General features: G+C 46.1%; 1 long non-coding RNA gene across 2 annotated transcripts; it reads left to right on the top strand.

Moving 5' to 3' along the window:
- The first annotated feature begins 594 nt into the window (after positions 1-594).
- LOC123374709 lies at positions 595-10,485 on the top strand. 2 transcript variants are annotated; one of them, XR_006581166.1, is made up of 3 exons: positions 595-732; positions 3,239-3,348; positions 10,148-10,485. It is a non-coding gene; the product is annotated as an uncharacterized LOC123374709 (long non-coding RNA). The 2 variants fall into 2 exon arrangements; XR_006581169.1 differs by lacking the exon at positions 10,148-10,485 and adding an exon at positions 4,744-4,821.
- The last annotated feature ends 1,427 nt before the right edge of the window (positions 10,486-11,912 follow it).

Here is an 11,912-nt window from a genome sequence, read left to right on the forward strand (position 1 = left end):
CTCCTCCTCCTGTCCCCCAGCCTGCTCAGAAGTGTCCATCGTTGTCCTGGGATTGGCAGTGGGGTCACCCCCAAGTATCGCGTCCATCTCCCTGTAAAAACGGCAGGTCGTGGGGGCGATTACCCTCGCGGGCTTTGTAATAGGCACTCCGCAGCTCTTTAACTTTCACCCTGCATTGTAGTGCGTCCCGATCATGGCCCCTATCCAGCATGGACCTTGATACCTGCTCAAAGATATCGTAATTCCTACGGCTGGAGCGCAGCTGGGACTGCACAGCTTCCTCCCCCCAAACACTAATGAGGTCCTGCATGCACTCCACACCTGGCTGCAGCAAACAGGAAGGAGATTTTTAAAATTCCCGGGGCATTTAAAGGGCGGGTCATCTGAGGCAAGAGCAGTAGAGTGCAAACTGATGAGCAGAGTGGCTGAACAGGAATTCTGGGATAACTCCTTATTCCCTGGAGGACAATTAAAGCGCTGGTGAGTGTCCACACCTGCTGAGCAGCGCTGGATCACCAGCGCTGCACTCCTTATACCCCAACCGGGATGGGGTTTCAGCCAGCGCTGCAACCAGGGAGTTCAGTTCCTTGCTAGAGCTGTAGGAGTGTGGATGCTGGGTGTCTGGCTGATGAATCTGCAGAACCCCGGACAGGGCAGTGCTGCCAGAAGCTGGTGAGCATTAGAAGGAGCCCTGAGCTGGTTGCTGGGACTCCATTAGGACAAGGTCCTGAGGTAAGGGTGAAGATGGCAGGGGGCCACGGGGAAGTGTCCCAGGGAATTAGAGAAGCCTAGGGTGACCATATTTTCATATGCTGAATTTGGGGAACCTGGTAAAATTACTTGTATACAGGCAAGTTTGATGGCAATCAATTGTACAAATGTTCAAATTAACATCAAGTTGACTGAGCCCTTGTTAACAAGAAATACTGTGTAGTTGGATTCCTTTTATTTACATTCTTATATTTAAGGATTTAGGGCTCACACAGGGAGGGGTGACACACACATACTCATATATACCTCTCTCACACAGGGGGGTGACTGACCTGACCCTCACTGCCTGATGCTCTCTGCCCTCCATGCCTGTCTGGGCCCTCAGGATGGACCCACCTCTACTGGTACCTGGCACTGTGTCTTCCTGAGGCAACATATGGGGGAGCATGGAAGGTCACATGCCCCCCTCCCCAAATTTATGCCAGGGTTCACACCAGAAAGTGGCAGGTAGCAGCTTTTCAGCACTGTGTGGAAGGGAAGGAATGGAAGCTGCTTTCAGCCACAGGGGAGAAGGAGGAGGGGAAGGGATGACCTGATCTGTGTCTTTGCAGAGCTCATCTCTTCCCCTGCCCCTACTGCTCCCATGTGGCTGGAAGCAGCTTGTCCCTTCCTGCCCACACAGTGTCAAAAGGCAGCTAACACCTCCAGACCGCTGCTGGCCACCTGTCCAGCTGTCTCCTGTCCCCTGGCTACAGTGTGAGCAGAAAGGGGTTAAGCTCTAAGGATGCCTTGTGCACCAGGGCCCGGGGAACCTGACTCCAGGGGCTTCAGCAAATCTGGCCAGAAAGGTGGCTGAGCAGAGGAGGGTGCCTAGGGGATGGAGCAGCACCATGGCCCCTGGGGGCAGGACCCAGGGCTGGGAGGTGGGGGGCTTGAAGAGGGTGCTAAGCCTCTGCCTGGGGTGCTGCTGGGGAGCCTGCAGGTTTGGGGCATGAACATGCTGGAAATTGCTTCCCCCCCACACCACTCCAGAGCTTAGCTGAGGGGCAGAAAGGCTTCCCCATGCCAGTGCTGCGTGGGGCTTTGGAACATGCAGGGCTTGGCTCTTCCTGGCCAGCACCCCAGGCCAGAGGGCCTTGGGCTTTTCCAGGGTGCTGGCCTAGCCAGAGGTAATGGAGGAAGGAAGGAGCCTGCCGGCCAGGCTATTGCTGAGCTCAGCACTCCAACCAGGGGCCGGTTCTCCACACAGCACTGGGAGTGGGACATGGCCTGCCGGGGGGGGGGCCGGGGGGGGATATGGAGGAAGGGGCCGGTTCTCCACACAGCACTGGGAGTGGGACATGGCCTGCCAGGGGGGGGCCGGGGGGGGGATATGGAGGAGGAGCAGTGGGGCTGGGGGGGGGTGAAGGGGCAAATCAGGGAGAGGACAGTGAGAGGGGAAGCAGGTAAAGGGCCAATGGGTGGGCAGCAGAGGTGACACGTAACTAGCTGCCACCTGGTGCCTGCCCACACTCACCAGCCACTGCAGCTCGCAGCGCACAGCCAGCACTGGCTGGAAATGGGAGGGGGGCAGGCCCCTGCTGGCCAAGAGCTGCCATGCAGTGGGGGCTGTGCTGATGGACCAGCAGGGGGAGCGGCCGGCCCCGCGCACTACATCTTCGCCCTGCCACCAGCCTTGCACACCCACCCCCATCGTTGGCCACTGGGCCCCTCCACTCACCACTAGTGGGTGGGCAGCTGGCAAGAAGCAATCCAGCCAGCATCAGGACCCACCAGAACTGATGAGGAGGAGACAGAAAATACAGGACAATTTGCCCGTTTTTTAAGAAAAAGTCAGAACACCTGCAGGAGGATTTAAATATGGGACTGTCCCTTTAAAAACAGGACGTCTGGTCACCCTAGAGAAGCTGTGCAATATAATTAAAGGGACACAGCAGACAGCTGCTCTCTGCAGGGTCCCTGGGCTGGGACTGAGAGTAGTGGGTCGGCCCCCACCCCATTAGCCACTGGGGGGAAGTGGGCTGGATATTGAGGCACCCAAGAGGGGGAACTGAACTATAGTGGGACAGCTGGAGAGCTACAGCCAGGAAATCCAAGAAGGCAAAGACATTGTCTCCAGGGAGGGAGCCCTGGGGCGCTGCTCTATCCCAGAGCGGGGACAATCAGAGAGAGATAGAGAGAGAGAGAGAGAGCAGGCACATGCACTCGGCCAAGGGGGTGTTACACCATCCCTTTGTCAAGCTCTGCACTGATGCAGGGGTGAACTCCAACATTGACTTCAGGGAGAGTTTGGCTGTGTCTGTGTCCAGACTGTAGAAGTTAACCAGCCCATGGTGTCCTTAAATAAAGGACACCAAGGTACTAAAAAGTGAATTGCTGTAATTTCAAGGAAGGAGGAAAAACCTACTAAAGAGAAATTATTTAGTAAATATCAGAGTCTACTTTCTTAGGTTAAAAGTGCTATATATAAGATAACTGCTGATCATGAGTCCTTAACCCTCCCTCCCCCTATTTTTATTGAAAATAGAACTTGAGACCTCTGTTGCAGAAAACAGACCTAACATGGAATGGCATATTCTTGGCAGTGACCCAGGAGACAGTAAGAGAGCTGTAAAAGTAATAATGTGCTTTATGAAGGTCTGTTCCAAAAGAATTTTTTGACAAATTCTTCAGCTGAGATTGATCACAAATGAAAGTTACTGGGGCCATTCATGTCTTTAAGTGGTATAAACTGGCATGTTTAATTGAAATAAACAGGGGGCTTTTCTTCACCACCACAGCTACATTAGCACAGGTGAAGATGCTCTGTTGACTGGAGAGCATTCTCCCCTCGACTAGAGGGGGAAGATAGCGTGGTTTAGATACTGCTTTAAGTCAATGTAATTTAGATCGCTGGGGAGGGGGTGGGGTTTCACATTCCGAGCTATGTAAACTACATCCTCTAAAGCAGTAGTGTAGACAAGCCCAGAGCTTCTACAGTTTGCCTTAGCAGACAGTCTGGCCCACAAAGATATTCAAATTCCAATTTTCATTATTTCATAATGTATAAGCTTGTTGATGCCTTTTCTCTGTTCATTTAATATTTCCAGACACTGCTGAATGTTCTGCTTGTAAGCTTATTGGGAATATTAACTTGACTAATTGGTTTAGTAGATTACTGATTTCCTGACGCCTACACTGGATCTTTTTGTTTCAGTTTTCAAATAAGACAGATGATTCTGAAGATCAGATTTTTTTTATAATGGAATGTTTTAGTGAAAATAAATTAAAAGGGTCTGTTCTCACAATACACTAAGATAACTTAGGTTAATGTTACATGTGTACACTGAGTGTATGTGTGTGCAAAGGGAGCTCCTTATGTTTGGATCTGCAATCTTAAAAAAAAAAAATCTTAAACAGCTCCCTGTTTATGAGCTGTTGAAGGTCTCATTTCAAATAATTTCAAGTGGCATGTGTCAAGTCCCAGTCCTGAGGAATACACCCAATGAGACTTGTCCATTGCACCTGTACAAACAGCAACAAAAATAAAACATATGAGTGTGAAAAGGGCCTTCAGTTTCTCCCACCAACTCAATTAAACTTCATTGCTTTTTGCAAGCAGATGAAAGACAATAAATTACACAAGAAGCTGTCTAAACTACTATGGCAGGAGTGATAGGAGTGTCCTCAGTGATGCTCAAACAGATAAGACTTATATTGTGGTACCATAAAAGCTCCTGCCAGGATGTGAAAGCTTGCACAAAACCAGGCAGTTCATCAAGCTCTGTATTTTTAAACAAAGTGCATGTCATGGATCTTGTTCAGTATATCAAGAGACAGATTCCCAGTTGATGTAAATTAGTGTAACTCCAGTGATTTCAATGGTGCAACACTGATTTGTACCAACTGAGACTCTTATTCTCATTTACACTACAGTTCCTTTACACTGCTCTGGCCCCCTTATGTTGCCAAAGTGATGTAAAGTGGTCTTAGTATATAGTAAATAAGGTCCAATTTATGCCCTGAATACTTATGCAAGAACCTCGTTTGCAGCAATTACACCAGCTCTGGTGCTTCCTGCAAGGAAATGATCCCAGCCCCTCACAGGATCAGGTCCAAAAAGAATGAAGTGGAAGATCTTGGACAATTGTTGCATAACAGGTCCTGGCATAATCACTGGAACTTCCATCTTTTCAGCTACAGGGAAAATTCTGAATATCTTCATCTTTCATGCAGTCGGTATGTTTGTCGGTCAGTCCTGGCTATTGTTCTACATACTACCTGGAACAAAATACAGTTGAAAACTTTGGTCTCAGGTAGAGGCAGCCCCTGTAAATGGATTTCTCAAAGATTTCAGGTGTTGGTATGATTGTCTGTAGGTAAAAGTTATCATCATCTCATAAACTTAGTGCATGATTATAAAACATTACTGCACCTCTTACTTAAAATCTTATTGTAGATATCCACCTCCCAGATAAAATCGTCGTCTTTCCCTTTGCAATAGCAATACTGGTAAATCTGTGGATGCATCTTCTAGGAAGCATTCTATATCTCTCCTTAATACCCCAGCATTCTCCTGTTCTGCTGCTACTATCTAGATTGTCCAGTTTCTGTCTTGGATGGCTAAATCTTCTTCACCCCATGCTCTAATATTACCTCAGTCTTTCTTTCTTTCCAATGACACTGTATATGTGGCATATTCCAATGAGCCTATACACATAGCTGAGACATTTTCCTTTTGACTCCCTGAGTCCATAACAGATGGTCATAATTTTTTCTTTTTTTCCAAAGTAATGTTTACTTGCATGAATAGCAGTTACAAAACATATAGTTTACTTGTTGTGTTTGATGTTGTCCCAGTAAAACCTTTAGTTACCTCTTCTTTTCTATGATTTTTGTTCATTTTATTATCATATAATATTAATCAGCTCCAGCAAGGTTTCTGACTTTGGCCTCAATCCTGCAAAGACCTGTGCACATGCTGAACTTCACACAATGAGTAATCAATGGGACTACTCAGTGTTTGAAGTTAAGCATGTATGTAAGTCTTTATAGGATTGAGCCCTTTTCAATGATCATCGTAGGTGTTCTTACTAGCTCATGCATTTAGCTCAATGGGCAAAAATGTCCAAAGTTTCTGGCTTTGATCCTGGACTCCACTGATCACTTTGCTTCAAAAAATGTCCAAATTTTAAATATTAATTATTACTACACAAGCTGCATTCCAAAATCCATATATGTCCTTGCTGAGCCAAGTGAGCTCCATTACTAAAGTATCCCATATCCACCTGTACCAAATCCTGTAAATTGGTACCTCTCTCAATTTTCATGCACTTTTAACAGCATACCTGGCTGCAGTTAATAAGTTTTAGTACTAAATCACAAGTTTTCATTCCATAGGTAACTTTCACCACACATGCAAAAAGGATGTTGAGAGAGCCTTATGGAGTCTTAGTTCCTATAGTTTTGATACAATATTATTGTAACATTATAATAATATTTTTAATAAATGGAGTTTCCTACAATTTTTTGTCTTAAGTAGGGGCCTCTGCAATCTTGACACTGATATAAAATAGGTCAATGGAGGAGGTCTGGGCCTTTTATCAAGAGGGCCTAGGAGAGGCTTGTTTGCCAGAATTCTAATCTCAAGTAAACTGCTGATCTCTGCAGCACTTAGTCAAGACAAAGGTTCTCACATTTGATGGCTAGCTAGTCTACTGTGTATTTAACTATGAATGAGAATCCCAATGGAGGTTTCTATAGCACTTTAGTTAGCATATATAGGGCTCCTATATGAATGCCTTAACTTTAAAGCTAGATATTGTTTAGACACTGGATGGGCAGATTTCCAGTACACGACTGGATGTTCACATTTTTTATTTGCTAAAGATTTCTTTGACCTTGGTGAAAACCAAACGAGAGGAAATAGCATTCAAGGAAGCAGAACTTAAAATGAAAAACACATGAAATAGAAACTCCCCATGGAATGAAAGAATGGAACACTGACTGTGAACTTGGTGATGTTTGCTATTCCACAGCTTTTTCCAGTGTAAGATTTGAACTTTAAATTCTCCATAAACAGAAGATAGAGAAAAGAAGTTTATGAATTTACCAACAAAATTATATATAAACTTCCTTCAGACATAAACATTTGTTCACAATTTGAATGTGTGAAGTGTTCTGTGAACTCACTAATGGATGCTACGTCTACATATGTCTTTCATTTTGAGATGGCAAATTAAATTGCCATTGATTCTGTGATCCTCCTATTTAGCAGAAGAGAGAGAGGCTACTTAGTGAAAGGCCTGTATTTTTCTATAATTTAAAGTATAGAAGATTTCTTACAGGCAGTTCTCACTCTGCCTAGTTGAAGACACTAATCTACATGTACTTAGTCTCCAGGCTTAACTGCAGTGGTTTAAAAGTACAGGCTGGTACACTTAAACTACATAATTTTAATAATGACTCCTGTGTCATGCTCTCTGGAGCGGCTCACCACTGTGAGTGCCATCCTCAGGGCAGACTGTCAAGAAGCAGGACAAAAACCCCAAACTGGTTATATGTTCTATTATTCGATTTTACCTAACCATGAATAAGGGTGAATTCCTAAAGCACTATAACAGTCGTACCATGGAGTCAGACAGTCTCATTTCTGTCCAAACTGGACTTTGTGATACCTGGTCGCTTATAGCAAAAATCATATCAATATTCAGGTTACTTCCAGTCCCAAAGGACCAGTCACTTATCCCAGCTCAGTTGTTCCTCAGATCTCAAACCAAAGACAATGATTGTAACCAATCCTATAACAAACTAATTAAAGGTTTATTAACTAGAAAAAGAAATGAGAGTTATTTACAAGGTTAAATCAGGTAACCACATACACAAATGAGGTACAATCTTAGGTTGAAAAGGCAATCGAAACTTCTACAATAAGCAAGCTTTTATGTCCTTTAGGGCTAACCTAAGCCAAGCAGCTTGGGGATCTTTGGCTTATGTTTAGGAAACTTTGCCCCTCAGAGTCCAGACAACATAAAAGTACCAGTTTCTCCTTGATGGGTATTTTGATTCCCTTCCCCCAGCATTCAAGCTGTGACAGGACATGGGCATGTGCACGTACCCTTTCCAAGAGTGTGGGGGTAGCAGTCAACAAAGTATTTTGTCCACAATGGTTTGTTTGATGTCTGTAGAGTTTCCTTCACTGGGGAAAAGATAACAGCTCTTGTGGTAAACTAGCATTTCACACTTGGTGATGTTTCTCCCCTGACTGGGGAATTAACAGTCTTAGGACTGGTCTACACTACAGTAAGTTGACACAAGGCAGCTTATGCCGACCTAGCTGTGGATGTGTCTACACTTAAATTTCTCTCCCACCAACATAACTGCCTCACTATGCCAACTTAATAACCTTCCTGAGTGGCGTAGAGTCACAGTTGATGTAGTTAGGTTGATACAATGTCAGTGTACACACTGCGTTACATCAACTGTTACTGGCCTCCAGGAGATGTCCTGCAATGCCTCACAGTGGCTGCTCCAGTCACCATTGTGAGCTCTACTACCCAGGGGTCAGGTAGACAGGAAGCCGCCTCTCTCCTTTAAAGCCCTACAGATTTTGGAAATTCCTTTTCCTGGTTGCCCGGCTTAGAGAGCAAACCTAGCAGCTCTCCATTGTTGTGTGCAACTGCCCAGCTGACTATGCTGGCTACATGCTGCAGATACACTTCTGCTTAGAGTACACAGGAGATATTGGATCTCCTGGGTCTGTGTGGAGAAGAGGCTGTGCAGGCAGAGCTCTGATCCAGCCATAGAAACGTCAACATCTACAAGCAGATTGCTTTAGGCATGCAGGAGAAGGGCTACAAGAGGGAATAACATCAGTGCCACGTGAAAGCCAAAGAGCTGTGGCAGGTATACCAGAAGGCCAGGGAGGCCAAGAATTGAACTGGTGCGGAGCTGCAGACCTGCCACTTTTACAAAGGGCTGCATGCCATCCTCAGCAGAGATCTCACAAGAACCCCATAGGTACTTTGGAGCAGCCAGAGTCACAGGCCCCCACTGTGAACATCAAGGAAGTAGACAAGGAAGAGAAGTATGGGGACAGGTGACTGGGGGATCCACCTGCTCAGCAAGCCAAGACATGTTTTTGACTCCACCACAGTCCAGACAGTCCTGAGAGTTGAGCATGGATGAGCCTGACGTAGGGGAAGGACCCTCTGGTAAGTATGGAGTTTGCTTTGAAATTACCAGGATGGAACCCCCAAAGTAGCAGGGTGCATCTGTTGATTTACTTCTTTTTTTACTTGTGGTAGTAGTGAAGCAACCAAGAGAGGCAGAATTGCTATCTGTTTCTCATTTCCCTCTAGAGTTCTGTAGAGGGGGACCACGCAGAGCAGTTTGTTTATGTGCACTGAGATGTCCCATGAATCCTCTAGAGATCTTGATGAAACTGTCATGGTGGTTCTCTGCAAGTCTCTGCTGAAGGTTTCTTGGGAGCAGGGCCGGCTCCAGAGCCCAGCGGGGCAAGCACCCGCCTGGGGCGGCCCTTTCCCGGGGGGGGGCAGCAGGCTGGGCCGGCGGACCTGCCGCAGTCATGCCTGCGGGAGGTCCACCGGAGCCCCGGGAGCCGCGGACCTGCCGCAGGCATGACTGCGGAGGGGACGCTCGGCCGGCGGCTCCAGTGGACCTCCCGCAGGCATGACTGCGGACGGTTCACTGGTCCCGCGGCTCGGCTGGACCTCCCGCAGGCATGCCTGCGGCAGCTCAACCGGAGCCGCCGGACCAGCGAACCACCCGCAGCTGCGGGAGGTCCAGCCGAGCCACGCGACCAGCGGACCCTCCGCAGTCATGCCCGCGGGAGGTCCGCTGCTCCCGCGGCTCGGGGGCGCCTCCCGGGCATGACTGCTTGGGGCGGCCAAATTTGTAGAGCCGCCCCTGCTTGGGAGGGCTGCCTCATTTCTTCCACCACGGAAGGACACTTTCCCACATCATTCAGTGATTACTGTATACTGTATATATTATACAGTATATATTACTGTATATATACTGTATATATTACTGTGTAGCAGGCACCATGGAAGTACACAGGCTATCAGCATACAGACCGGGTGGCATCAGTCGCCACCAGCAGCTGTGCTCTCTCTGCCTCTGTTATCCTCAGGAGTGCAATATGAGCTAAAATCGTCGCTGCCTGTGGAAAACAGTGCCAGTATTCAGTTCCATTGTCCTATACAAATATACTCACACCTGTGAGCTCTCCCCTGCTCATTTCCCCAACCCCTTATGCCCCCAAGGGCCATACTCCCCATGACTGGTGCCGTAACTGCTGTGTCAATTGAAAGGAGAAGTGAGAATGTAGTGCTTACAACTTTTGGGGATCAAAGGGAGTGAGTTCAGTATCCTAAGTTTCGATTTCTGTCGTGAGCACACTGACAAATGCTACCTCTCTGGGTTGTTTCTGCAGTTGTGGTCTTCAGAGTCTCCCACTCCATAGTCACAGAACGCCTGAGCCAGATAACGAGGATAGAGAAAAGGACTTGGGATGACATGTTCCAGGAGATCTTGGAAGCCAGTCCTGCATCAGAGAACAAACACAGGGACTGGAGGATGGTGCCCAGGCCCTGGGGGTGCTCAAAGCCCTGCTCTGCCCCAGGCCTCACCCCCACCTGACCCCTTCCCTCAAGTCCCCACCCCCGCCCAGCCTCTTCCCACCCTCGGCCCCACCCCCATCCCTTCTCCCAAGTTCAGTGTTCAGTTAGGCCCAGCGCTTTGGCATGAGTTGGCACCTGGACTGCCAGAGTCACACCCACCATCAACAAAAAACAGAATTTTCTCCATATGAAAGCCAAATGTATTTTGTGATGACATGTTTTTTTCTGAAGACTTTTTTGGCTTCTGAAAGGTGTTATTTATTAATTACATAATACTGAATGTGTTTTTTAAAAACACACAAGCAGTAGTCTGAAAAATGTTTAATTGAATATAACTGAGTATAATGAAATCAGAAGTGTCTCAATTAATAGACCGTATACTGCATATATTAGTTAGTAAAAGTGAATAATAGTGTAGCTGCTTTTCCAAAGACTGCTCATGGGATTAACTATTACGAGTGAAAGAGTCTTCTATTGTTAGGTCCCCAGTTCAAATCCAGCTCACATTGGTGGTAACCAAAAATTGTCTCAGTCTGACAGCTGTTTGGTGGTTTCCCTCATGTGAAATTAGTTGGAGGCCCCAGTTTCTTGTTAGATCCTCATCGTTCCAAAGCACAGTTAGCACTAACTGGTATCCTTGCTGGCAGTCTTGGGAGAGACCATGTGTTGTAGCTGAATGGAGGTGGAAATGTTCTTTCCCTCCAAGAGGGTGGTCCCTCCCAATACAGAATAAGACACAGAGTAAGACAGATTGGAGGGGCAGTGTGTGGAAACTTGCACTGCTGCTGTACTTGTTTTTGTGGATAAATAGGCTATTCCATATTTCCAAAGCTGTGAGTCCAGACCTGTTCACAAGCACAGAATTCACATTTTAAAGAAGAAAACAGGTTGCTTTCTTTTTTTGAAAGCAACAACTATAAAAACAAACAAACCAACAACAACACTCCAAATAAACTGCTGCTTTTTTGCCAGCTAGAATTAAAAAAAGAAAGTTTGCTTAGACTAAAATAAGGTCAATTCGAATATTTTCCCTCTTTCCCTGTAAGACTATAAAATACATTAACAAAGTTTCACTTTTCATGAGTATGATTCTTCCCATTTGTAGTGCTGTGAAGGCTCTTCTTGATTAAGAGCTAGACTGAGAGTTTACTTGCAGACCACTCAGTTATGTCCCCCTCATCCTTTGTGAAGGCAGGTAGGTGTACCACAATCTAACATTAAATGCAGGGCCTATTAAGAGAAACATGTAGAATAAATGGCACATTTTCAAAAAATGTATCAAAAAATGAGTTTTAAGTAAAATATGATTATACATTATGATGTGCAAATATTATAGCTTGCTGCTCATTATGCTATGGGGGGATCATAATTCCCAAAGAAGCCATTATCATCTAAACAAACAGAAAAGGCAGTTCCATGCGTATATGCACAGATAGTAAGTACTCTGGACAAAAAAGAAATCAGTTTATAAGTGACACCTGCCATAAACTGTATCTTTATAGTAAATGGAAATGTACGTTATGCACTCTGAGTGCAGCTAAAATGACAGGATCTGATGTGAAAGTTCATTAATGTTGC

This window comes from Mauremys mutica, chromosome 1 (genome assembly GCF_020497125.1).
Source record: "Mauremys mutica isolate MM-2020 ecotype Southern chromosome 1, ASM2049712v1, whole genome shotgun sequence".
NCBI lineage: Eukaryota > Metazoa > Chordata > Testudines > Geoemydidae > Mauremys > Mauremys mutica.